Source organism: Anomaloglossus baeobatrachus, chromosome 1 (genome assembly GCF_048569485.1).
Source record: "Anomaloglossus baeobatrachus isolate aAnoBae1 chromosome 1, aAnoBae1.hap1, whole genome shotgun sequence".
Taxonomy (NCBI): Eukaryota; Metazoa; Chordata; class Amphibia; order Anura; family Aromobatidae; genus Anomaloglossus; species Anomaloglossus baeobatrachus.
The window spans coordinates 560,695,044-560,722,571 of NC_134353.1; the positions used below are offsets into that span (position 1 = coordinate 560,695,044).

Sequence of the window (27,528 nt, forward strand, 5' to 3'; positions counted from 1 at the left end):
ATTGTAAACTCTTGTAAACACTTTGTCTGCTATAGTTAAAGCCTGCTTTACACGTTGCAATTTCGCTTACGATATCGTATGCGATTTGCAATGCCCCCATCGTATGTGTGGCACGTTCAATTTGTTGAATGTGCCGCACAGACGATTATCCCCCGTCACACGCACTTACCTTCCATACGACCTCGATGTGGGCGGCGAAAGTCCACTTCCTGGAGTGGGAGGGACGTTCGGCGTCACATCGACGTCACACGGCAGCCGGCCAATAGAAGCGGAGGGACGGAGCTGAGCTGAGATCCCGCCCACCTCCTTCCTTCCGCATTACCGGCCGGGAGCCGCAGGACGTAGGTAAGATCTGTTCATCGTTCCCGGGGTGTCACACACTGCAATGTGTGCTACCCCGGGTACGATGAACAATCTGACGTACAATTCATGAGGAATGTACGACGTGCGTGCGATGAACGTTTTACCGTTCAATCGCAATCGCACGTAGCAGTTACACACTGCAATGTAACTTACAATGCCGGATGTGCGTCACGACGTGACCCCGCCGACACATTGTAAGATACATTGCAGCTTGTAAAGCGGGCTTTAGATATACTGTATATGCAATCCTCAACATTGAAATTGCAACACCAAGAAAAAAATGCCATGGGATTAAGGAAACCACAGGATTAATACTCATTAATGATATGCAAATGATCAAAAAATGGAAACAAACTTTTCAAAACATCATGATTTACTGTATTTGATATGAAACATGAATACCAAATGCAGAAATCCATGCACTTACACGACTTAGCTGCTAACAGTGAGGTTATTTATGGTTATCTGAGGAATGTACCTGCAACGAAGACAAGAGGATAGGGATGAGTGGGCCCGTTGAAGTTCGGGTTCACCGGATTCGGACAGATTTTCTTTAAAAGTTTGGCTCGCGATCTGGACCCCGATCCCTATATAAGTCAATGGGGACCCGAACTTTGCTGCTGTAAAATGGTCGCAGTAAGGACTGGGGGGGCTGCAAAAGGAAGCAAAATGGGGGTAAGAGCAGAACAATTGCTCTGCAATCAAATGTGGAAAGGAAACAAATAAAACGAAATTATGTGGGGTCCCCCCTATTTTTGATAACCAGCCACAGTAAGGCCTCTTTTACACGTCCGTGAAAATCACGCACGTGTTTCACGGACATGTCAAAGGTGCGTATTGCCTTCGGTGTGCTGTGTGCATGGCCAACGTGTGTTTTCCGTGTGTTATCCGTGATAACACACGGAGAACGGGAACTTTCTACTCACCTGTCCCTGGCGTCGCTGTCCGTGGTGCTGATCTTCGGTCTCCGGTCCTGCCGAATCCCCGCTGCTGCTGCTTCCGGCCGCAGTGAAGTGAATATTCAATAAGCATAATGAGCGCCGGTCGGCAGCAAGTGACAGCAGCGGCAGAGACTGCAGGGCAGGAGAAGGTGAGTAATGTTTTGTTTTTTTTCTCCCAGACACATGTCTTTTCTCCGATGCGTGTCACACAGAACACATCCTTGTGGTCCGTGTGTGTTACGTGTGACCCGATTGCTTTCCGTGTGACACCCGTGATGCTGGAGATAAAACGGACATGTCTGTGTGAGAAACAAACGGACACACGTATGTACGGAACGGACACACGTTCCGTGCGAAAATACATACGTGTGTTCGACACCATAGGAAGATATAGGTCTACGTGTGTACGTGTCTCCGGTATGTGAGAAAACGGACCATACACGTACCGGAGGCACATACGTGTGAAAGAGGCCTAAAGCAGACAGCTGGGAGATAGTACGGTACTATCAGGCTGGGAAAGTCCATGGTTATTGGGCCCTTCCCAGGATAAAAATAGAAGCCTGCAGCTGCCCCATATGTGGTGTGTTCATTAGATGCACCAATTCTGGCTCTTTGACCAGCTCTTCAAGATTGCGTGTCAGTCGGGGTAATTCTTTTGGGGTTGATGTCAACTGTGAATTGATAGTTGACATCAAGCCGTCATGTTAGTTATGGATAAGGCAGTGATCAGACACCCCCATTACTAACCCATTAGGTATACAGTTAAAAAACATACACAGAGGAAAAATATAGTTTACTTGCAAAAACTCCCCCACACTCCCTCGTTCACTAATTACCATATTTTCCGGATTATAAGACACACTTTTTTCCCTCAAAACTGGGGGTAAAATGGAGAGGTGTCTGATAATCTGGATATGGCTTATCGTAGCAGTGATGGTGGAGCTGGGTCACAGGAAGCAGGGTTGGCAATACTGAGGGCTCGAAGGAGGGAGCATCACTGCAGTGGAACAGCTCAGGAAGGTCACAGGACGGAGGGTCGGCCATGAAGCGGGCACCATTAATCTGACAGTGGGCTGCAGGCTCCATTGAATCACCCGCAGTTGATGCAATGGACTATTTTCTTTAAGTCAATCTCATCAACCACAGGCGATTCAATGGAGCTCGCAGTCCACGAGCATATCACAGCCCCACCACCACCGCTCCCCCCTGGTGAGATATTATAAGATGCACTAGATGGACCCTCATTTAACATTAAAAACTATTTTTCCTATTTTTTTCTCTAAATTTGGGGTGCGTCTTATAATCCAGTGCGTATTATAAAAGGAAAGATACAGTAATTAATAAGAAATCCTTAAAGCTCCAATGTAATTCAATGGTGTACTGTCCCACAATGCCCATTGATTTCTATGAAGCTTTGTTCTGAGAATTTTCTCAGAATGAGGCTCCACAGCTCAATGCCGATCAGCAGCAGCCTTACCTGCCACTGACCTCAGATGATTTATGGAGGCTTTTTATGAGAACGTTCTCAGAATGAGGCTCCATATTACTCGACTGACATTGTGGGACATTACACCATTAGATTACATCTGAACTTTTGAGCATTTCTTTTCAATTAATAAATTAGTGAATGAGGGAGTGTGGGAGAGTCTTTATTTAAATAAACTATTATTTTCCTGTGTCTGTGTGTTTTTAAACTGTACACTTAATGGGTTAGTAATAGGGGTGTCTGATAGATGCCTATCCATTGCTAACCCCTGGGCTTGTTGTCAGCTGTCAATTCACAGTTGACACTGTACCGCCCCGGGGCTCGGCCGGCTGCCGAGCCGCTCGGATCCGTGCTCATCGGTGGGTGGCTCGAGCTCTTCACGGACCCGGGGGTCACGTCGCTCTGAAAGGGGGTTGGCGCTACACGTAGGGACTTCGGTGGGGAGGTCCACGGCCGGAGCCGCGGTTGTTTGTAGGGGGATTTAAGTTCGTGACGCCACCCACGGGTTGTGGTGAATGGATGGACACCACCGCTGTCGTTGACTAGGCTTCCGGGGGACGGTGTTGTGCAGCTTGGTGTTGACCCCCTCTGTGGGTAGGGGGGATGATGGTCCCAGGGGCCCGAGGGAGGTGCTGAGGCGAGGGGATGGATGTGTGCTGGGGTGTGGGTGCAGTGCGGCGCGGTGCGCGGCCCGAAGGCACTGTTGTACTCACTATGACAAACACGCTGGAGTCTCTGGTAAACCAAACAAGATGGTGAATGGTGCCCGCAGCCGGCTGCAGTTTTCCCCTTAACAGGTTGGTGGTTTGCGACTTTCTCCTACACCTCGCTTATGAAGAAATCACAACTCCTATGCCTGAGCAACGGTAGTCCACTCCCTGGCTTGATATGTGTCGGGAGAGCCCTCTTTGCCTGCAGACGCTGGCCCCTCGGGTCTCTATGCCTGGGCGGTGGCTTTACCCCTATGGTTGGGCTGTTATCTTCAGTTGGGTCTTATGTGGGAAAGATCCTAAAGTCCAGTCCTCAATCAGTTGATTTGACTCGGCCCGGTTGTTTCTGGGCTTCGTACTGGGTCTGAGTACCCCTTCCTGGTGCTCCGCTTTCCAATCGGTTCCCCGGTTCGGTACCGGCGGGCCACCGCCCGTCCCCGGTCCCTACGGTTCCACCGGCTGTAATCCCAGCTCCTGCAGGCAGCCACCACCGTCTGCCTCCTTGCCAGAGGTGACTGGGCTCCAACCCAGATACCTGTGTAGCCTATGGCAGACCCAGACGCAGGTCTGCCCTTGAACTTCACTCCACTCCACTTCACTGTCAAGACTAGACTTCAACTGTTGTTCCCGCCTCGGGGCCTGTGAACTCCTCGGTGGGCGGAGCCAACCGCCTGGCTCCACCCGCCTGGTGTGAACATCAAACCCGGAGGGTGGTGACAAGGGTTTTGGTAGTTTGGCAGCTGTCACCTTACTAAGGGGGGAAGAGAGGGGCGTGTGTGCATGGGACTACCTGGGATGACCTGGCAAGTCCAGGGCGTCACAATATCAACCCCAAAAGTATTACGATTTTCACTGCACCAGGGCAATCAGGAAGAGCAGGCAAATCACCAGAATTAGTGCATCTAATGGATGTGCTACTTTTAGGGCAGATGTGGGCTGCTACTTTTAGAGCGGAGAGAGTCAAATAACCACAGGCCTTCCCAGCCTGATAATACCAACCCCCAGCTGTCTACTGTACTATGACTGGTTAGCAAAAAATAGGGTGGACACCCACGCAGTCTTAAAAAATTATTTTAATAAATATTTTTAAAAAACGGCTTGGAGTCATCTCTATTTCTTGATAACCAGATGTAGCTCCCGGTCCCGGTCCCAGTACGGCATCCCCGCACGACCCCATTCCCAGGCTCCGGCAGGGGCGCCCTTCCTCTCCCTTGCCCGGTAGCTCCACTTGCACCTCTCTTGCCGTGTGGTCTGCCGCGGCCTCCTCCTGCTTCGAGGCCACGCGCAGCACTTCTGTGCATGCCCGAGGGTGCACCCGTGGCCACACTTCCTTTCTTAAAGGGCCAGCGTCCCATTACCCGAAAGCGATAACTGAGGTCACCTGTTACCTTAAAGGTATTTAAGACTGCCTCCCCTTACAGGAGGTGCCTGAGCAATGTTGCCTGTCAGTTAGTGTGTTGCTAGTTCTCAGGTCCCATTACGACACTGTGTCTAGTTCTGAAAATTGTGCCTTAGTACCAGTCTTGTCCTAGAGCCTTCTCTCTACCACCACCTCCGTGCTGCCATGTCTGAGCCATCACCTCCGTGCTGACACTGAGAGCCATCACCTCCGTGCTACCACGTCTGAGGTACCACCTCCGTGCTGCCATGTCTAGCCATCACCTCCGTGCTGGCACGTCTGAGCTACCACCTCCATGCCGCCAGATCTGAGCTACCACATCGTGCTGCCAAGTCTGAGTTACCACCTCCGTGCTGCCCATAAGAACCGACCACCACTGGTTCCTGGCAGTCATGCATTTAGGCCCCCTGTTGCCGCGCCAGACAGTCCCTGTATAGGGGTTCACCACTGGTTAGCTCCTTCAGGGGAGCCAGTGTACGGCCCAGCAGGTACACTCTCCGATGCCCCTCGACGACTGTAACAGTTTGCTCAGGCCATGGACTCAGTCGGGACCAAGCCTACCCACCTGGCAGACATGCAGCAAGAGCTCACCTGCCAACAAGAGACACAGGCAAAGCTAGTGGCATTTATGAAGTCTGTTGAATCCTGTCTGGCGTCCATGCAAGCCTCCAGATCCTCGAACACCCCCCAGTTTGTTGAGATGCAGAGAGAACTTTCCCGCCAAAAACGCAAACGCAGAGACACATGTTCCAGTACATGGCATCCGTAGACTCCCATCTGTACATTCTGCAGAACCCGGCTCCCTCAACTACTCCAGATCCTGTAAAACCGCATTTCCAGATCTTGCCTGGCCTCCTCAATGTATGGAGGTGACCCAAGATTGTACGGTGGGTTTTATGAACCAGTGCTCCTTGCAATTTGAGCTGTCACCCTTGCAACTGGCGATTGACTGCTCCAAAGTGGCGTTCATGTCGCATCTAACTGGACAGGCCCTGACATGCATGAATCCCCTCTGGGAGAAGAACGATCCGATCATCCAATACTTGTCCACCTTTCTAGCTACCTTCCGCAAGGTATTTGACTAGCCGGAACGCCTTGCCTCTACTGCCTCGTCACTCATGATAATCCATCAGGGGAATCTAACAGTGGGACAAAACACTGTCGAGTTCCGCACCCTGTCCTCCAAACTCGGATGGAAGAAAGAGGCGCTGGTAGCCGCCTTCTGGGAAGGTTTGTCCAGAAGAATCCAGGACGAACTGGCCGGCTGGAATGTACTTTCCACCCTGGAAGCCCTGATCTCCCTGGCAACCTGTATTGACTTACGCTTCTAGGAACGTGCCAGAGAAGTCACCTAAGAGAGGAGAACCACTCATCTGGTATTCACCTTCCAGCAACCCATGTTGCTTTATCCCACCAGGACCACCACCCCGCATGAGCCCATGGAGGTGGACCACATCACTGAGTCCAGACTGCGTTGGGAGACTTGGTGAGTGGCAGGAGAATGCTTCTACTGCAGAAGTATCAAGCACCATATTCAGGACTGTCCAGTGAAGTCGGTAAACTGCTGAACCTAGGGTCCATTAGAGAGGCCACCCTTGGTCACCTCAAGTCCTCTTCTTTTCTCCATGTCCTGGTATCCCTGTCCTGCAGTTCCACCCAGTTTACGGAGCATGGGTTCCTGGACTCCGGCTCCGCCGGGAACTTTATCTGGCAGTCAGTGGTGGATCAACATCAGAATCCTATCCAGTGCCCTTTGTTTCCCTTTTTACATGCAGCACCACACTGTTGGCTCATCTTGAATCTGGGATCTACTATTATACCCAAGTCCTTCTCCCCGCTGCTATCACCTAGTTCTATTCCTCCCATACTATATATGCTTATTATATTTCTTTTACCCAGATGTAGAACTTTGCATTTGTCCCTTTTAAACACCATTCTGTTTGCCTCGGCCCATTGTTCGAATGTGTATAGATCCTTTTGAATACGCTCTTTCCTTTCTAGTGTTGGCTACTCCTCCTATCTTAGTATCATCTGCAATTTTATGAGTTCTCTAGTAAATCCATTGTTGAGATCATTTATAAAGATATTAAACAGCACTGGGCCCAGGACAGAGCCTTGCGGCACCCCGCTTTTAAATTTCCTCCAGGTTGAGGTCATTTAGTTGTGCACAATTATTAAGCCAGTTGTGAATCCATCTAACTGATTTTTTGTCAATTTCGTACTTGATCATTTTTTCAGTGAGTATGTCATGTGATACTTTATCGAATGCCTTAATGAAGTCAAGGTATGCTATAGCCATGGCATTCCTCTGGTCCAACCATTCAATGACTTGTTATAGAAGGAAATCAGGTTGGTCTGACAAGATTATTGGTCATAAAGTAGTGCTGACTCTGGTTTATTAATCCCTTCCCATCCAGGTACCTAAGGGCTCGTGCGCACGTTACGTAATTGCATGCATTTACGCGGCGTATTGCACTGCAGCATAAATTCATGCGTCCTGCGTCCGCTGCACAATCTATGTAGATTGTGAATGATACGTGCGCACATTGCTTTTTTGAACGCAGCGATTTGGATGCCAAAATTTTGACCCAAATCTGTGCGTACATAAAAGCAGCATGTCAATTAATTTGTGCACTTTCGATGCTGCTCCCACTCTGTCTATGAGAGAGCCCGCATCCATAACGCATGAATTCTGTATTTTTTCTCGTGAAACACTGCATCCGTATGAACATAGCCTAAATGTTCTTTGACAATTTGCTCTTAGATTTTTCCTGCAATAGAGGTCAGGCTTACTGTTGGGAATTTTGTTTGAATCACGATTTTAAGAAATGTACACATATTCCCTGGTATAAGCAAGCGCTCAGCGTAGAGCACAGGATAATTATGACCCGCGCCGAATTACGATCTTTGGGAGGCAGAATGAACAAATCAAAGCAGTTGAAAAATGGGCTTTATTTATTTTTTTACGCCATTCACCCTTGCAGTTTAAGGGATTAGGCAACTTTATTTGTCTGGTCAGTACAATTACAGCGATACCAGATTTTTATATTTTGTTTTAGGTTTGGCTACGTTGACGCTAAAAACATTTTTTACAAAATAAAGGTTTTTTGAATCACTTAATTTTGATTTTTCTTTTTTCTGCCAACAGAGTCATGTGTGGGCTTGTTTTTTGCAGGATGAGTTCGAGTTTTTATTGAAACCATTTTGGCCACATAATATTTATTTATCACTTTCTATCTCGTTTTTTGTCAAGCATGAAGAAACAGCAATTTAGGAAATGTTTTTTTTTTATGCCATTCACTTTGTCATAAAAGTGATGACAGCTTTATTCTTCGGGTCAGTACGATTACAGCAATACCACATTTAAATAGATGTTTTATGGTTTGTCGCTTTTACACTATAAAAACAATTTTATAGAAAAAAAAGTTTTTACATTGCTGTATTCTGAGAGCTATAGTTTTTTAATTTTTAGGCTGACAGAGTTATATGGTGGATTGATTTTTGTGGGACAAGATGACGTTTTCAGCAATACCATTTTTATTTAGATATGACTTTTTGATTGCGTTTCATTCAACTTTTTTGTCACCTGTATGATGAAAAGATAGTTTTTGCTACCTTTTTTTTTACCGTGTTCACTGAAGGGATTTAACTAGTGAGACAGTTTTATAGATCGGATTGTTACGGACGCGCCAATACCAAATATGTGCATTTTTCGTTACATAAATTTACACATGAATGCTGCGATCATTATTGATCACAGCATTTAGGGGGTTACACTGCCGGGAGCGGTGCGAGGTGGGTACCCTGATGTGCCAGTCAGTATGTGAATACCCTGGTGTGCCAGTATGTGAATACCTTGATACGCCAGTATGTGAATACCCTGGTGTGCCACTATATCAATACTCTGGTGTGCTACTATATAAATACCCTGGTGTGCCAGTATGTGAATATCCCAGTGTGCCAGTATGTGAATACTCTGATGTGCCAGTATGTGGATACCCTGGTGTGCCAGTATGTGAATCCCTTGATATGCCAGTATGTGAATACCCTGATGTGCCAGTATGTGAATACCCTGGTGTGCCAGTATGTGAATACACTGGTGTGCAAGTATGTGAATACCCTGGTGTGCCAGTATGTGGATACCCTGGTGTGCCAGTCGGTATGTGGATACCCTGGTGTGCCAGTCAGTACGTGGATACCCAGGTATTCTAGTCAGTATGTGGGTACCCTGGTGTGCCAGTCAGTATGTGGATAACCTTGTGTGCTAGTATGTTGATACCCTGGTGTGCCAGTCAGTACGTGGATACCCAGGTGTGCCAGTCAGTATGCAGATACCCTGGTGTGCCAGTCAGTATGTGGATACCCTGGTGTGCCAGTCAGTATGTGAATAACCTTGTGTGCCAGTCAGTATGTGAATACCCTGCTGTGCCAGTCAGTATGTGAATACCCTGCTGTGCCAGTCTGTATGTGAATACCCTGGTGTGCCAGTCAGTATGAATACCTTGATGTGCCAGTCAGTATTTAGATACCCTGATGTGCCAGTATGTGAATACCCTGGTGTGCTGGTCAGTATGTGAATACCCTGATTGCCAGTCAGTATTTAGATACCCTGATGTGCCAGTATGTGGATACCCTGATGTGCCAGTATGTGGATACCCTGGTGTGCTAATCAGTATGTGAATACCCTGATTGCCAGTCAGTATTTAGATACCTTGATGTGCCAGTCACTATGTAGATACCATGATGTGCCAGTCACTATGTAGATACCATGATGTGCCAGTATATGGACACTCTGTCTGATGTGACAGAATATTACGATGCTGAAGTTGGTTTCTTATTCGTCCAGTTTCTTATTCGGGGCTGAAGTTGGTTTCTTATTCGTCAGTTTCTTATTCGGCAATTTCGTTTTTTCAGCTTTTTATGCATTTAACAACAAAAATAACACATGACAATAATAAAATACAATGCACTGATGCGCCCTAATATAAATACACTCAAAATCAGCTGCAAAAATTATAAAACTGGCATAAAAATTGGCATCAAAGTGGGCACCAAAGTATGTTAGTGAAAGGATTAAATGGCTTTGGGCCACTGATCTAACACCAGAATTGCATATCTAGTGATGCCTCTAATCAAACTGAAGTGACTCCAGCCTGGCCCAAAGGGGTTCTGGGCATCAGAACTGGCATCAAAGTGGGCACACAGCCAATTTTCACAGATTTGAATAAGTAACTGGTGTTTTTGAGGGGTTAAATGGCTTTGGGCCACTGATCTCACACCACAGTTACATACCTAGTGATGACACACATCAAACTCAGATCACTCCAGCCTGGCCCAAACAGGTTCTGGGCATCAGAACTGGCATCAAAGTGGGAAAAAACCCAGTTTTCACAGATTTGAATAAGTAACTGATGTTTTTGAGGGGTTAAATGGCTTTGGGCCACTGATCTCACACCACATTTACATACCTAGTGATGCCACACATCAAATTCAGATCACTCCAGCCTGGCCCAAACAGGTTCTGGGCATCAGAACTGGCATCAAAGTGGGCACACAGCCAATTTTCACAGATTTGAATAAGTAACTGATGTTTTTGAGGGGTTAAATGGCTTTGGGCCACTGATCTTACACCACATTTACATACCTAGTGATGCCACACATCAAATTCAGATCACTCCAGCCTGGCCCAAACAGGTTCTGGGCATCAGAACTAGCATCAAAGTGTGCAAAACCCCAGTTTTACAGATTTGAATAAGTAACTGGTGTTTTTGAGAGGTTAAATGGCTTTGGTCCACTGATCTCACACCACATTTACATACCTAGTGATGACACACATCAAATTCAGATCACTACAGCCTGGCCCAAACAGGTTCTGGGCATCAGAACTGGCATCAAAGTTGGCAAAATCGCAGTTTTCACAGATTTGAATAAGTAACTGGTGTTTTTCAGGGGTTTAATGGCTTTGGGCCACTGATCTCACACCATATTTACATACCTAGTGATGCCACACATCAAATTCAGATCACTCCAGGCTGGCCCAAACAGTTTCTGGGCATCAGAACTGGCATCAAAGTGGGCAAAACCTCAGTTTTCACAGATTTGAATAAGTAACTGGTGTTTTTGAGGGGTTAAATGGCTTTGGGCCACTGATCTCACACCACATTTACATACCTAGTGATGCCTGTTTGGGCCAGGCTGGAATGATCTCAATTTGATGTGTGGCAACACTAGGTATGTAAATGTAGTGTGAGATTAGTGGCCCAAAGCCATTTAACCCCTCAAAAACACCAGTTACTTATTCAAATCTATGAAAACTGTGGTTTTGCCCACTTTGATGCCAGTTCTGATGCCCAGAACCTGTTTGGGCCAGGCTGGAGTGATCTAAATTTGATGTGTGGCAACACTAGGTATGTAAATGTGGTGTGAGATCAGTGGCCCAAAGCCATTTAACCCCTCAAAAACACCAGTTACTTATTCAAATCTGTGAAAACTGCGATTTTGCCAACTTTGATGCCAGTTCTGATGCCCAGAACCTGTTTGGGCCAGGCTGTAGTGATCTGAATTTGATGTGTGGCGTCACTAGGTATGTAAATGTGGTGTGAGATCAGTGGCCCAAAGCCAATTAACCCCTCAAAAACACCAGTTACTTATTCAAATCTGTGAAAATTGGCTGTGTGCCCACTTTGATGCCAGTTCTGATGCCCAGAACCTGTTTGGGCCAGGCTGGAGTGATCTGAATTTGATGTGTGGCATCACTAGGTATGTAACTGTGGTGTGAGATCAGTGGCCCAAAGCCATTTAACCCCTCAAAAACACCAGTTACTTATTCAAATCTGTAAAACTAGGTTTTTGCCCACTTTGATGCCAGTTCTGATGCCCAGAACCTGTTTGGGCCAGGCTGTAGTGATCTGAATTTGATGTGTGGCATCACTAGGTATGTAAGTGTGGTGTAAGATCAGTGGCCCAAAGCCATTTAACCCCTCAAAAACACCAGTTACTTATTCAAATCTGTGAAAATTGGCTGTGTGCCCACTTTGATGCCAGTTCTGATGCCCAGAACCTGTGTGGGCCAGGCTGGAGTGATCTGAATTTGATGTGTGGCATCACTAGGTATGTAAATATGGTGTGAGATCAGTGGCCCAAAGCCATTTAACCCCTCAAAATTATCAGTTACTTATTCAAATCTATGAAAACTGGGTTTTTGCCCACTTTGATGCCAGTTCTGATGCCCAGAACCTGTTTGGGCCAGGCTGGAGTGATCTGAATTTGATGTGTGTCATCACTAGGTATGTAAATGTGGTGTGAGATCAGTGGCCCAAAGCCATTTAACCCCTCAAAAACACCAGTTACTTATTCAAATCTGTGAAAACTGGGGTTTTGCACACTTTGATGCCAGTTCTGATGCCCAGAACCTGTTTGGGCCAGGCTGGAGTGATCTGAGTTTGATGTGTGTCATCACTAGGTATGTAACTGTGGTGTGAGATCAGTGGCCCAAAGCCATTTAACCCCTCAAAAACACCAGTTACTTATTCAAATCTGTGAAAATTGGCTGTGTGCCCACTTTGATGCCAGTTCTGATGCCCAGAACCCCTTTGGGCCAGGCTGGAGTCACTTCAGTTTGATTAGAGGCATCACTAGATATGCAATTGTGGTGTGAGATCAGTGGCCCAAAGCCATTTAACCCTTTCACTAACATACTTTGGTGCCCACTTTGATGCCCATTTTTATGCCAGTTTTATAATTTTTGCAGCTGATTTTGAGTGTATTTATATTAGGGCGCATCAGTGCATTGTATTTTATTATTGTCATGTGTTATTTTTGTAGTTAAACGCATAAAAAGCTGAAAAAACTAAATTGCTGAATAAGAAACTGACGAATAAGAAACCAACTTCAGCCCCGAATAAGAAACTGGACGAATAAGGCTACTTTCACACTTGCGTTGAACGGTATCCGTTGCATTGCGTTGTGTAACGGATGCAACGGATGTGTTGCATATAGTGACACAACGGATGCAACGGATGCTGCAAAACAACGCAATTCGTTTTGATTTTTTTTTTTTTTCCCGGTTTTACCAGCGGCAGACTATAGTGAACGATCAGCTGATCGTTCCCTGCAGCCGGCCGCTGGGTGATCAGCTGATTGCTCCCAGTAGCCGGCCGCCGGGTGATCAGCTGATCGCTCCCGCCCGCCGGGTGATCAGCTGATCGCTCCCGGCTGCCGGGTGATCAGCTGATCGCTCCCTGCAGCCGGCCGCCGGGTGATCAGCTGATCGCTCCCTGCAGCCGGCTGCCGGGTGATCAGCTGATCGCTCCCGGCCGCCGGGTGATCAGCTGATCGCTCCCTGCAGCCGGCCGCCGGGTGATCAGCTGATCGCTCCCTGCAGCCGGCCGCCGGGTGATCAGCTGATCGCTCCCTGCAACCGGCCGCCGGGTGATCAGCTGATCGCTGTCACTTGCCGGCGCCCGGGCATGCCGGCGGGCGGGCGCTCAGCTGAGCGCTGTGACTTGCCGGCGGCCGGGCATGCCGGTGGCCGGTCATTCAGCTGAGCGCTGTCGCTTGCCGACGGCCGGGCGCTCAGCTGAACGTTCGGCCACCGCGAGCCAAAATAAAGTTTGATTTAAAAAAAAAAAAAAAAAAAAAAAAAAAAAAAAGAGCATGCGCAGTGAAATCCAGAGGATTCCGCTGCTCAAAATAACGTTACATGCTGCGTTCCTCCCGCTGGGCGGAAGCAACGGAGCGTCGCCCAGCGGAAGCAACGCAGCTCCTTTTGGTACAATCCGTCAACCATACAAGTCTATGGGAAACAGCGGAATCCGTTAACGGATTCCGCTGTTTCCCAAAAGGGCGGATTGTAACGGAAGGAAAATAACGCAAGTGTGAAAGTACCTAAGAAACCAACTTCAGCATCGTCAGAATATTATACTCTAGCGTGGCATGTAGCCACCCAGCAGGTAGCCAGCAGCCATGACCTCCGCACCACACTGCTGGGAAGCGTTGGAAGACGCCTCAGACTGGCGTCCAGTCATGGTGACACTATCTCCATAGAGAAGCGTACGCCCTGAATCAGCAAGCGCTGTTATTGGAGCAGTGAGCAGGAAGAGGAAGCCATGCTGCCTGTCCCTGTGTTGTTGTGGTCGGTGTGGGGCGGTGCACGCTGTGTGCAGCAGGAACAGGAAGCTGAGGGCGGAACAGAACGAGAAGCCGAGCCGGTGACTGCAGGCGGGAGCATAGAGCGGGCAGATGTGAGGCAGCCGATACACGGGGTCTCCTAGTCCCTGCTCGCTGTGTGAGGTGAGGTGACGCTGTGAGTGTATGCTCCGTGGAGACATGTGGCACCTCTGCCCGGAGGGTGCCGAACTTCCTCTAAGCACATTGTATGACAGCTGCAGGGCTCAGGTAGCAGTGTTACCCCCCCTTTGTAGGTCTGTAGCCCATTGACAATATAGACAGTGGGCAACCAAAGTGTAAACAATTCCTTAGCATTAAACAGGTCAGTGGGTATCTGTATCTACCTCTGCTACAATGGTATGGCCCAGATGAGAGTTCAGGTAAAAACATAGGAAAAAGTGAAGGACAATGCTTTCTTCTACCCTGTCCATCCCAGGCACTACTTCCTCATACATCCCCGCTATAGAAAGCCTTGTGTATGGGATTAGGTGTCATCAGAGAAACTATCTGCCATACTTCCCTGAGGCGTGACAGCAACATTTGTTGACGTGTTCTATAATACATTTTATATAGCGCCAACATATTCTGCAACACTGTACAATTAAGCGGAGACATGTACAGATAATATAAAGAAACATATAAGTCACCAGGTATAGGAAGAGTGGTGACCTTCCAATGTATAAGGAGATAGGGGAACACGATAGGAGGAATGTGCTTGTGATCTTTGGTCCGGCCATCGTTCTAATAAATAAGGGTGTTCTTCTAAAGCTGTATGATTCGGTCATCATCCAGGATCTGTCAAGTGCAGTTATCGTGTGCATGGAGAATGTGGAGCATGATAAATTGGAGGGAGCAGATTATGAGGGAACCATGGAACGTTAGGTTAGTGATAGTCCTGTCTAAAGACGTGATTCTAGAGCATGCTTGAAGACATGGAAAGTAGATACTGTAGTAGGAACATTTGAGGTAGTGCTTTCCAGAACACTGGTGCAGCACGAGAGAAGTCTTGAAGATAGCGATGCAAGGTTTGGATTATGAAGGTTCTTAGTCTTAGATGAGTTGCAAAATCTAGTGCATGGGTAGGATGATAGACATAGATGACAGAGGAGATGTAGGGCGGCGCAGAACTCTGAAGAGCTCTGTGGGTGAAAGAGAGAAGTTTGTATTGTATCCTGTAACCCGGCAGTCTTTCTCAACTCCAATCCTCAAGACCCATCAACAGATCATGTTTTCAGGTTTTCCTCAATCAGGTTTTCAGGCTTTCATTAATGTTGAACAGGTGATGGAATTATTCCCTGTCTAATATTGACGAAAACCTTAAAACATGATCTGTTGGTGGGTCTTGAGGATTGGAGTTGAGAAACACTGAGTGTAATAGATGCGCAGCCAGTGTCAGGCACAAGGTAGAGGCATCGGTAAAGGGATTGGACAAAAATGACACTGGCTGCTGCATTCAGGACGGATTGTAGAGGAGAAAGTTTGGTAAGAGGGAGTCCAATCAGTAGAGTTGACATAGTCCAACCAAGAATAAATAAGAGCAACAGCAAGAATGTTTGCAGTTTCAAAGGTGAGAATAGGTCGTATACTGTGGATATGTGTTTACAGGGAACCTGTCAGGTCCCAAGTGCACCCAGAACCCATGCCTAACAGTCCCAGCATTTATTCGCATACATAAACAGATCTTTAGAAAAAGTATTTCTAAAGATCGTTTATGATATGCTAATGAGGGCTGTCGCAGGAGCGGTAGTTCCCTGTCTTGTTGGCCCACTTGTTAGCATGTTAGCACACCACTGTGGGTGTCATATATTTTACAATGCCCAGCGGCATGGCAATGCGACACAAAGCCACGGATGCATGTGACTTTGTTCCCTTTAGCATCTAACCTCTCTGACGCCGCATGTACGCACCCTGGCTTCAAAGATGTTCACTGCCCATGATCGGCAGTCGTCCACACTTCTGATCATGTGCAGTACTCCTCTCTGAAACCAGGACACATACACCTGGCTTCTGAGTAGTGCGCATGACCGGAGAGCCGTACGAAGTTCGATCATGGGCAATTAACATCTTTGAAGCCAGGGTGCATACACCCAGCGTCAAAGGCATTGATGTCCTTATATAGGCCTTGAAATTTGCTAGTGTGAATTTGGCTTAGGAATACTTCTTTGCACTAGTGCATGTACTACTAAAGCAGATGCCCTTTGCTCATATTGTTCTCTTCACTTCTCCACTAATTAGTTAAACATGGCATGTGCTGTTGTAATTCAGTAAAAATCTATACTGGCTTCCCATACATCACCATCTGTTCATGGAGCCACTTTTGTTTGGTGATGCCACAATGATGGAAAGATGGATGGAAAGCATGTAAATCCTGTCCGACCAGATCTCACTGAAACAATGTACACAGTATAAATATATGCAGATCGGAGCGAAAACACGCTTGTTACCAAGTTACATGTACGTAGGCTTCAATAGCTGAAAGAAAGTTGATACATAGTTTGTTGAACAGGACAATTTGTGTATATATATATATATATATATATATATATATATATATATATATATATATATATATATATATAATCTGAGGTATCGTTCCGTCAGTCTCTGTTATAAATTTAAACCACAATGCAGTTACGGATCTGTCACATGACCGACATTCTTTCCACACGATAGACCTCATTGGTAGTCTCTACCAGTTTCTTGTTTTGGCAAGAATAAAGCTGCATACACCTCCATTTTCATCCAAATGATGGAATGTGCAGCGGAGACATTTAGTTCCTGATGCAGGATTACTACGCTAGTTTTAATGTCCCTTAGCAATCCGACCAGCTTAAGAGCAGCTCTTACAAGCTCAATTGGAAAGAGTATGGAAGTACTGCTCTCCTTGCCTAGGAGACTGGCCACCACTGATGGGTAGATGTAGCCGGTAACTTAGGCAACAAGAAGTCAACGATGAAATTAAAAATTCCTCCACCTCCATGTTTGACTACAGTGAAAATATTTATTGACAAAGGAATTACCGTACTTGGTTTTTTTTTTTTTTTGCAAAAGCTTTGCCGTTTTAACCATTTATAATGTTGAGAAAATAATTTTCCCACATTCCCAACATCTGCCATACATGTAAGCCACCTATCGGGTGCGGATGCATGGAGTAGGGTCCAGAGATGATCCCATATAATGTCCTCAGATGCTGGCTTTGTAATATCGGCACCTGTCTTTAATGGCACCTGTCAGCTGATACACTGATACATGCTGCTCGAGCCATGTGCAAAACACTGGCTGTATGAGCTGTCAGGAATGTTATGTTTGACTAGAAAGGCTACAGCGTTTCAGAGAAAACATGCTTAAAAGCTGCTGGGGTCCTAGCTGCACATGAGACTATTTGGGCAGGTAGGTCCCCAGAAGCTTTTCCACAAACACTTCCCTGGAGTGCCAAATCTTTCCCTATACATGTACACAGGGAGAAACCTGTCGCTCAAATGGAGCATCTGGAGAGAAGCTGTTATGACATTCCTGTCTGACTAGTCAGCTCAGTCCCTGGCGACTTTTAAAGTATGTTTTTCTCTGAAACCCCACAGTGCTTCAGAGTCAACAGATCTGACTGAAATTACACATCCAGTGTCTGATACATGCTGCCTGTGGTTCGGCCAGCATGCATCAGCTGACAGCTTCCCTTTAACCGCAACGATCAGACCTAATCTCAAAGTAAGCTCTGATTGCTGCTGTTAATCTCTTAAATGCCGCTGTGAATCTCTGACAGCGCCATTGAAGGTGCCTGGCCCACACCCCTCATTCCCGTGATACGCTAGAGCTAGACATTTTGAGCGTTGTAGTGCAGGACATGATTAGACTATATGGTTGCATGCCCACAATGAGCATTTAGTGAGTTTTTAAGGCTGGGGCCACACAGGGATTACTGCGATCCCCTCGCATGACACTCGGCTCACGCTGGCAGTACAGCCGAGCCGAGTGTCATGCGAGTGTGCCTGCGATTGAGGTCCGATCGTGCGAGCGGACCTCCGCTGCGGGTGGCGGTCCGGCACTGAGGAGGGAAGGGCCAGCACTGAGGAGGGGAGGAAGGGATTTATCACCCTTTCTCCTCCGTAGCCTGCTATTGCCATTCTTGCCCTGCACTCGCAGTACACCAGTGCACCGTGAGTGCAGTGCGATTTTTCTCTAACCCTATTGACTTGAATGGGTTAGAGAGAAGCAATGATCGCATTACAATCGACAGTCCGATTAGGGCTGAGAAAATAATCACTCATGGGTGCTGACACAGGCTAATATTGGTCCGAGTGGAATGCGTTTTTTTTTTAATTGCACTCCACTCGCACCGTTTTTCTCGCCGTGTGTCTTGGGCCTTACACTGTGTATTTTTGCTACACCAAAAACGCAGCGTCTTGCAATTCTACTGTAAATGGGATTTATAGAAATCTCATGCCCATTGTGCTGCTTTTTCACTCAGTGCAAAGTGACCTGCGGTGCTTGAATCTGTACCGCCCTGAGAGGGGCCCGGCCGCTTCCTCCGCTTGCTCGGGCCGAGCCGCTCGAGGTCCGGGCTCGGGTTCTCGGTGGCACGAGCCCCTCCGGACCGGGGGCCACGTCGCTCTTGTTAAGGAAAGGCGGTGGGGGGGTGGTGGTTGTGTAACGGGTCGTGACGCCACCCATGGGTCATGGTGATGGGGGATGCACCACCGCTGCGGCTGGAGTGATGGCGGGTTCGTCCGGGATCGGTGTTGCGGCCGCAGCTGAGATGTTAGCCCCTCTGTGGGTAGGGGCGGTGTGTCCCGGGGTCCCGGTGGGGGACTGGAAGGGGTGATGTTGTCGTCGGGGTGCAGGGCGCCGTGCTGCGGTGTAGCGTCGTGCCCGGATAGCACTGGTGTTCTCGCGATTGATTCACACTCAGAGTCACTGGTAAACCAAAGTTCGGTAGTGGTCGGTCCCCGCGGCCGGCTGCTGATGTCCCCTGTAGGGTTGATGGTGGCCCCTTTTCCCATGCACCTCTGGATGTTTGTGTTTCGGCCCCCTGCCTAAAGCAGTGGTAGCCCGCTCCCCGACGTTGAGCTGCCGGAGGAGCCCTCGGTTGCCCGCAGGCGCTGGCCCGTCGGGTGTTTGGCCCTTGGCGGTGGTGCTCACCCGGTCTCGGTGGGCTTTTGCCTTCTTTCGGGACTTTGGTTGTGGATGAACCCGTGAGGTCCGGCCAGCAATCAGTCAATTTGCCTATACTCAGTGGCTTCTAAGCTAGGACGGGGTCTGAGTACCCTCCTGTTGGTGCTCCGGTACATGGTTGACTCCCCGGTTCGGGACCGGCGGGCTCCAACCCAGGCCCGGTCCGTATGGTTCCGCCGGTTGCTGTACCGGTACTCCTGCAGACGGCCACCACCGTCTGCCTGCCTGACGTTCTCTAAGGGGCCCAGGCTCCTACCCGGGTCCCTGACAGCTGCTCCTCTACCACTCACTGTCAACTCCAAAACTACTCTACTCCTTGAACTTCCTGCCCCAGGACAGTAGTCTCCTCGGTGGGCTTGTCTTTCCGCCTGACTCCGCCCACCTGGTGTGCTCTACTCGCCCTGAGGGAGGCATCAGGTCTCCCTTTCGGGTGACGTGTGTGACTTCACAGGGGATGGGGGTGTGTGTGGATGTGGTAGATGTTATTACCTGTGACCCCTGGGGTCCAGGGCATCACACATCCAATCCTCAGCATGACAATTTCTCTTGCGAGTGTGCTGAATTTTGTGTTAATTTTCCCCATGGATTTGCATTAGATGCATGTAATTAAACACAAGTAACCTAATATGTATAAAAAGTGCAGACATTCTGCAACATTAAAAGCTCATTGTGTGAACGTAGCTGAAGTATACCAAAAAGCACTTTAAACCTTTTGTAATATATAGTCTACAAAGTTTAAGGGATTCTCTCCGTGAAGAAAAATAAAATTGCTTTAATGCACTGTAGTGATTACAAAATGATTGGAACTTATTCATAACTGAATTTTCCTATTTCTATTTTTTTAGATTCCAGGAAAACGCCTTTTAATTATATCGGTGAAATATGTGCATTATTTAGTCATTCAGGAAGTAAGAGAATGTAATTCAGCCCTCAGAATTTGCATATATTCTGGTCATATTGCTAATAGGAAGTTGATTTTCATTTCCCCCTACCCTACCTTGAGTTACTCGAATACCTAAATTGTTGTTTCTAGATATTTAAAGGGAACTTGTCACTATGAAAATGCAATCCAATCTGCAGGTACCATGTTAGAACAGGGGAAGCTAAGCACATTGATGACAATATACATTTTTGGGAGAACAGATTCTATATGACCTGTTTTAATTGTTTAAACTTTAATCCTCTGTTTTTGTGGGACATCATTTCTTGGTATAAGTGAGCATACAAAGATAGCAGTCACTCACTGCTAGGACCACCCACTGGGCTGAAAATCCCAGAAATAGCCATGGTTTAAATGATAAACGTGATTTATACTAAATCTTTTCTCTTAAAACTATATATCGTTCTGTTTAGCTTCTTCTGCTCTATAACCTGGTGCCTGCAGATTAGATTTCATTTTCATGTTGATAGGTTCCCTTTAAGAAATGTAATGTTTTTGTATCAGTCAGCAGTTGTATGGCTTTTGCAGTACTTTTGACTTCCATGATGACAGCCCAATGTTAAATGTTTAGCATAGCCTTCAAGAAAGCCAGTGTAATGCTTCCCTCTTCTGCATTATATTCCTACTATGGGAGTAGCACTGTAAATGGTTGAGTCTGGCAGTATTTTTCGTTTTACAAGATGCACCGGATTATAAGACGCACCCCAAATTTAGAGATAAAAAAAAAAGTAAAAAAAAAAAAAATGGTGTCCGTCTTATACTCTGGTGTTGTCTTACCAGAGGGGGGAAGCAGTGGTGGTGAAGCGGGTCAAAGGAGGCAGAGGTTGTGCTGGTAGCGGTGGTCGTTAGTGTCAGCTGCGGTGATAGCTCAGTGGTGGCAGCGGCGGCGATGGCTCAGTGGTGGAGCAGGCCGGTGCGGTGTGTCCCATTGTGTCCGCAGTCCCTGTTCAAGTGATGGCGCATGCACAGATGGAGTTCTCATCCAAGGGCTCCATCTGTGTACGCGCGGACTCCCGGTGCGGCGCGTGCATAGATGGAGATCTCATCCAAGAGCTCCATCTGCGCACGCACAGGGTGGCAGCCAACAGGCCGCCCGCCCACCCGCACAGAGAAGCAGCTGGCCACCGGGACAGAGAGGCAGCCGGCACCGACAGGCAGCTGGCACACAGGCACCCTGCCGCACGCACGCAGCCACAGGCACCCGGTCGCCCACACACACCCGGTCGTCCACACAGACAGCCTGACCAGTAGGCTATATTCGGATTTTAAGACGCACCCCTCATTTTCCTCCCAAATTTTTGGGAGGAAAAGTGCGTCTTATAATCCGAAAAATACGGTAATTTATTCCTAATTACGAAACATAAATGTCAAAGACATTAGAATAGAAAAAATAAGCTTTTCTTGAAGGAACTGCTGGTGATGCCTTGCTAGTGAGTCCTAGCTGGTTTTGCTGCTCACTAAACCTTGCCGGTTCAACTAACCAGAAATTCCTTGTGTGGTCATAAAATAATTTTATAAGGGGCCCTCATGAACCTGGCTATTGTGTTTAAATTTATAAGCTAAACTTAACTCTGTTCACTATTTGGTCGCTTAATAATGAAGAAAATGGGAACTTGTGAAATCCAGCGGTGTGCAGGGTGTTGGAACCTGGCCAACCAGACATTAATGACCTATCCTAAGGAAAGACCATCAATGTTGACGTAGTGAACATTCTTTTTAAATCCTGTGTAACTATGTACTGAAGCACTCACTACAGTGCGAAAATGTAAATTTTAATCTCCCTGTGAGAGATGGTGCAAGGGAATGAGTAATGTCACTACCAGGGCTGTGGAGTCGGAGTCGGAGTCGTGGAGTCGGAGTCGGAGTCGGAGCTCATTTTGGTGGAGTCGGAGTCGGAGTCGGTATAAAATGCACCGACTCCGACTCCTAAAATATATAATAAATTGGGGACAGGAGTGCAATGCAGAATGTGCTGAATATTTTACTAAATAATAACATTTAGTATAATGCTTATATTTAAGTGAAAAATTTATTGTAGTACAATGTGAACATCAGACATTTAATTGTTTTTATGATACAATAATCAAGATATTTGGATAGAACATAAAATATTTATTGGAATACAACTTTAGAACACAAAAAACTAATGAATTGTAAATATGTAATATATATATATATATATATATATACACACACAGTGTATATACACACACAAGATATATATGTAATCTACTGTATATTACATAGTGTATTACATATTTACAATTTATTACAGTTTTTTGTGTTCTAAAGTTGTATTCCAATAAATATATTTTATGTTCTATCCAAATATCTTGATTATCGTATCATAAAAATTATTAAATGTCTGATGTTCACATACACATATTCATGTACTACAATAAATTTTTCACCTAACTAAGCAATATATGTAGGAGTCGGAGTCGGAGTCGGAGTCGGAGTCGGAGTCGGAGTCGGAGTCGGAGTCGGAGTCGGAGTCGGAGTCGGAGTCGGAGTCGGAGTCGGAGTCGGAGTCGGAGTCGGAGCCGGAGCAAGAGAATTTGAGGAGTCGGAGTCGAAGGTTTGGCTTACCGACTCCACAGCCCTGGTCACTACTCACTATACTGTGAGCACAGCTGTAATCACTCTCTGGCACATTGATTGACAGCCTTTATCGTGTGTGTGCAGAGCAGTGAGTGATAATGGACTTGCTCACACTATAGTGACATTATTCATTTTCCTGCTCTCCACCTCTGATACAAAGAGATTGGTGTAAAATGCTTTAAAAGGTCATGGATAGTGCTGAGCGGACCCGGACTGTAAAAGTCCGGATCCGTGCGGTTTCAGTGCTATCTCCGGGGACGACCCAGACCCGGGATTCCGGGTGCACGATCCGGATTCGGCAATTCCTAAAACATAAAAAAAAACCAGTAAATAAATGAGCGTTTCATACTTACCGACACTCGTCATGGCGATATACTTCTTCCGTGTCGCGCTTCCTCTGCTGTGCATGCTATGACACTTCTTTCTTTGTTTTCTCCTCCCAGCGTCCGTCCGTGCAGGCTGACACGCCCCCAGCCTGTGAGTCTGCTGCGGTGATCGGGTCATCGCCGCTCCCCGCCCACAGGCCGTCCGTGCAGGCTGACACACCCCCAGCCTGTGATAGGTTGCTGCGGTGAACGGGTCATCGCCGCTGCCCGCCCACAGGCCGTCCGTGCAGGCTGACACGCCCCCAGTCTGTGATAGGTTGCTGCGGTGATCGGGTAATCGCCGCTCCCCGCCTACAGGCCGTCCGTGCAGGATGACATGCCTCCTATCCTCTGACAGTGTGCTGTGGTGTGTGTTCCCCGGCCACCGTCTGGCAGTGGATGTTGAAACGCCCCCTCAGGTTGTGAGAGTGCACGGGGGCTGTGACAGTATGCTGGGCTTATCGAATTCCGGATCGGATCGGACTTTTTTCAATCCGCCACTGATCCGCCGGCCCCGGATTATTGGCCGTCCGCTCAACTTTAGTCATGGAGCTTTGAAAAAATGTTACAACTTTTGGTGTTTTCACTCCAATTTCAGCCAGCTTTGCAAAATAGGTGGAGCAGGGATGGCCTGCAGGTGCAATGGGATTTAGTGACACTCATCAAATTCATGATGAGCTGCAGTGGGCCTTAGGGTATGTGCACACAATCTGGACCCGCTGCGTCCTGGACATGGCAGGTCCTGACCTGTGGGGCCGCGAGTCTCCTCTGCAAGAGACTGCAGCTGCTCGTACCCACTATCCCAGCTTGGGCAGTTGCGGTCTCACTTTGTTCTCCCTGTGCAGAACACTTGTGTCTCCGCAGGAAAGAATTGACATGCTGCGGCTCGGGAAGCTGCACTGCAGGTCAGTTTTCGCAGCGGGAAAAACAAGCACGGTAGACATGGCATTTCTATAAATCCCATCCACTAGGTTTGTACTGTACAACGCAGCATTATGGACGCAGCAAAAACACACTGTGTCCAAAACGCTGTGAACCCTGATCGTGAGCATGCAGTCTTATGCCACGAGTCTTAAGGTACCGTCACACATAACGAGATCGCTAGCGAGATCGCAGCTGAGTCACCGTTTTGGTGACGCAGTAGCGACCCCCGTTAGCGATCTCATTATGTGTGACATCTACCAGCGATCAGGCCCCTGCTGTGAGATCTCTAGTCGTTGCAGAATGGTCCAGGCCATTTTCTTCAAAGGTGATGTCCTGCTGGGCAGGACACATCGCTGTGTTTGACACTGTGTGACAGGGTCACAGTGACTGCTGAGATCGTTATACAGGTCGCTACTGCGACCTGTATTGTTCCTGCATCGCTGGTAAGATCTGACTGTGTGACATCTCACCTGCGACCTCCCAGCGACTTACCTGCGATCTCTATCAGGTCGCGTCGTTTTCGGGATCGCTGGTAAGTCGTTGTGTGTGACTGGGCCTTTACTCTAGGCCCTGATTGTAGTAAAATTTGTATCGGAATGCCTGTTAATTAGTCAGGCGCCTCAGAGTCCAGCACGCCCACCTCAGCAAGTCACGTGTGAACAATGCCTGCCTTAATGAATAAGTGTCCATAACATAAACATGTAGTCCACTACTCAGACAACCCCTTCTCAATCACCATTTTTGCTATTGTTAAAATAATGTTTAAACTCGCCACCAGTGCTGGTGCCATTCAAGCATTGTCAGTGCTCGCCGTTTCAAGGCTCACATTATGGCTACTTTCACACATCCGGATTTTTGCTCTGCGGCACAATACGGCGTTCTGCAGAAAAAACGCAACCGGCTTTTGTAACGCCGGTTGCGTTTTTTTTTGCATACACTTACATTAGTGCCGTATTGTGCCGCAGGGGCTTGCGTTCGGTCTGGTTTTTGCCGCATGCGGCAGATTTAGCCGATGCCGCAGCCAGATCGAACGTTCCCTGCAACGTTTTTTGCTCCGGCAAAAAACACCGCATCGCGCCGCATCCGGCCGCTGCGACACATTTTTCAATGCATACCTATGGAGGCCGGATGCGGCGCGATGAGGAAAAAACCGCATCCGCTTGCCGCATGCGGTTTTTTCCACTGCGCATGCTCAGTAGTATGCCGCAACTGGAAAAAAACGGACGGGCCGCATGTAAAAACTTATGCAAAGGATGCGGTGTTTTCGCCGCATCCGTTGCATAGTTTTCACAGCCGGATTGAGCCGCAGTGCTCAAACCGGATGTGTGAAAGTAGCCTTAGGACGTATCTAACATCGAGAGGAAGTGAAAGGGGCCAGCTGCAGCTCTGATTTGCTCTTGATGTTCAATTCGTCTAAAAGGCAGGCATAGTGAAGCCAGCGCTCACTGGACTCTGGGCTCGCTTGACGTAACTTTGTGAGTGCTGACATTGCTGGAATGACACCGACACTGGAGGTAAGTATAAGTGTTATATTACTGGGGGAAAAACATGGTGTTTGAGAATGGGTTTGGTTAGTAGTGGACAACCCTTTCATTTTCTCCATGTAGCTTCATTTCCATTAAAGGGAACCGGTCATGTCATTTTATTTTATGTTAAACCGCCCCCAATGTATTTTAAATGATGCAATATGAATCACTAGAATGGCTTAAAAAATAAAATAAAAAATCCATGTATTTATCTTAAAAAAAAAAAAACAAAAAAAACTATATGCTTTGGTCAACTCAGTAAATACCTTAGGATTCAGTCATAGAGGAGGCACTTTTGCAGGAAACAGTCAAGTTCAGGGCTGATTATTTTCTTAACTTAGTCACGCCCCCAGCATTGTAATTTTTACACCACAGGTTCTTCAATATAACTTCTCTGCTGAGCTCTGACCATTACGGTCTCATGATCATGACATCATCACATCTCCTGCAAAACCACTTCTTTTCTGCTGATTACCACAGGTTTTTTCAACTTCAGTTCTCTGTTGAGCTCCGCTTATTATATTCACATGATCGTGACCTCAGCACAGGTCCGATGCTGATGTCACAAACGTGACTATTGGTGCAGCTCAGCAGAGACATGATTCTGATGGTCCTGTGGTAATCAGCAGGAGAGAAGTGGTTGTGAATGACCTGTGCTTATTTCACCATCATGAGACCGTAATTGGTGGTGCTCAGCAGAGAAATGATGAAGAACCTGTGGTGTAATCAATTACAATGCTGGGGGGCGAAACTTAAGCTCTAAAAAGAATCATGCCTGAACTTGACTGATCACAGCAAAAGTGCTCTGCCCTTACATTATGCTGCTGTCAGATTTGTTGGCAAAAATCTAATCACAGATTCCCTTTAAAGTGAACCTGTGAGGTGCAATAAGCATCCAGAACCATGAGCAGTTCTGGGTGCATATTGCTAATCCCTGCCTAACCGTCCCTATATACACTAGCATAAATAAAGAGATCTTTAGAAAATGTATTTCTAAAGATCTCGTCTGTTAATGAGCGCAGCGACTAGTCCCAAGGCCGTTGCTTCCCTTGCTAGTTGGCCCCATTAGCATGTTACCACGCCCCTGTGGGTGTGCTATCATGCTAATGAATTTGCAGCGTCAGAGGATGATCACTCACCTCTCCGACGCCATCGCCGCCGGATTAGGCTCAATCCGCATGACCCCGGAGTTTCGGTCAGGCGCACTACTTCAGTTTGAAGTTGGGATGCTTCAGGTATCCTCCTCAGACCTGGGCACAGCCTTCTTTTGGGAGTCTCTGGATCTGGGACCCCTGTGGTAAATGTCCCCTGATGAACCCAGGTGTATCCATCGCTTGGGAGAAACGCGTCGGGATGGTTTAGGATTGGTTGCCCTGTTACATCATGGACTCGACCAATTAGATAAGTATCATGAATTTGTCATATGTCCAGTGGTAGGTGCTTTAGTCTGAGAAGGGTCTCTTTAGGGCTTCCCGACGGTGAATGGGGGAGCCCAAAATATTTACGGTGTCATACCCTCCATTGATGGGTATATAAATTTATTAGTCCTCTTGATGAAAGTGGTATCACCCCTCTCAATTTTGAAATTTGTATGTTTATTGTGCACTGACATTACAGGGATGGGCTTACTTGGTTGAGAAAGATTGTTAATTTCCTAACCTGTTGTACTGATATTTTTTACGTAATATTGTGCGACGACCCCCTGACCTACCGTATTTAGGTACCTTACTATATTTACACAACTCTAACTTATATGTGTCTTTTTTTGTGGGCTCTAATTTTAGATATATCTCTTAAAAGTTATTTTTCAACAGGGTTTTCTGGTATGTAGACGTTATTTTGTCTATATTCACCCTGTTGCTATTTTGGTACGGCTGTTTTTTGTGAATAGATTATATTGGGGTGCGGGAAGCCTTGGAATGTCAGACCCTCATTT

At 47.1% G+C, this 27,528-nt stretch overlaps 1 protein-coding gene across 1 annotated transcript in view; it reads left to right on the forward strand.

Moving 5' to 3' along the window:
• The first annotated feature begins 14,019 nt into the window (after nt 1-14,019).
• The window catches only part of ZDHHC21 (zDHHC palmitoyltransferase 21), a 59,332-nt gene continuing 45,823 nt past the window's right edge, over nt 14,020-27,528 (forward strand). The window contains exon 1 of the mRNA XM_075339582.1: nt 14,020-14,190. The gene's annotated coding sequence lies outside the window, so the exon portion shown is untranslated. The remainder of the gene's footprint in view (nt 14,191-27,528) is intronic.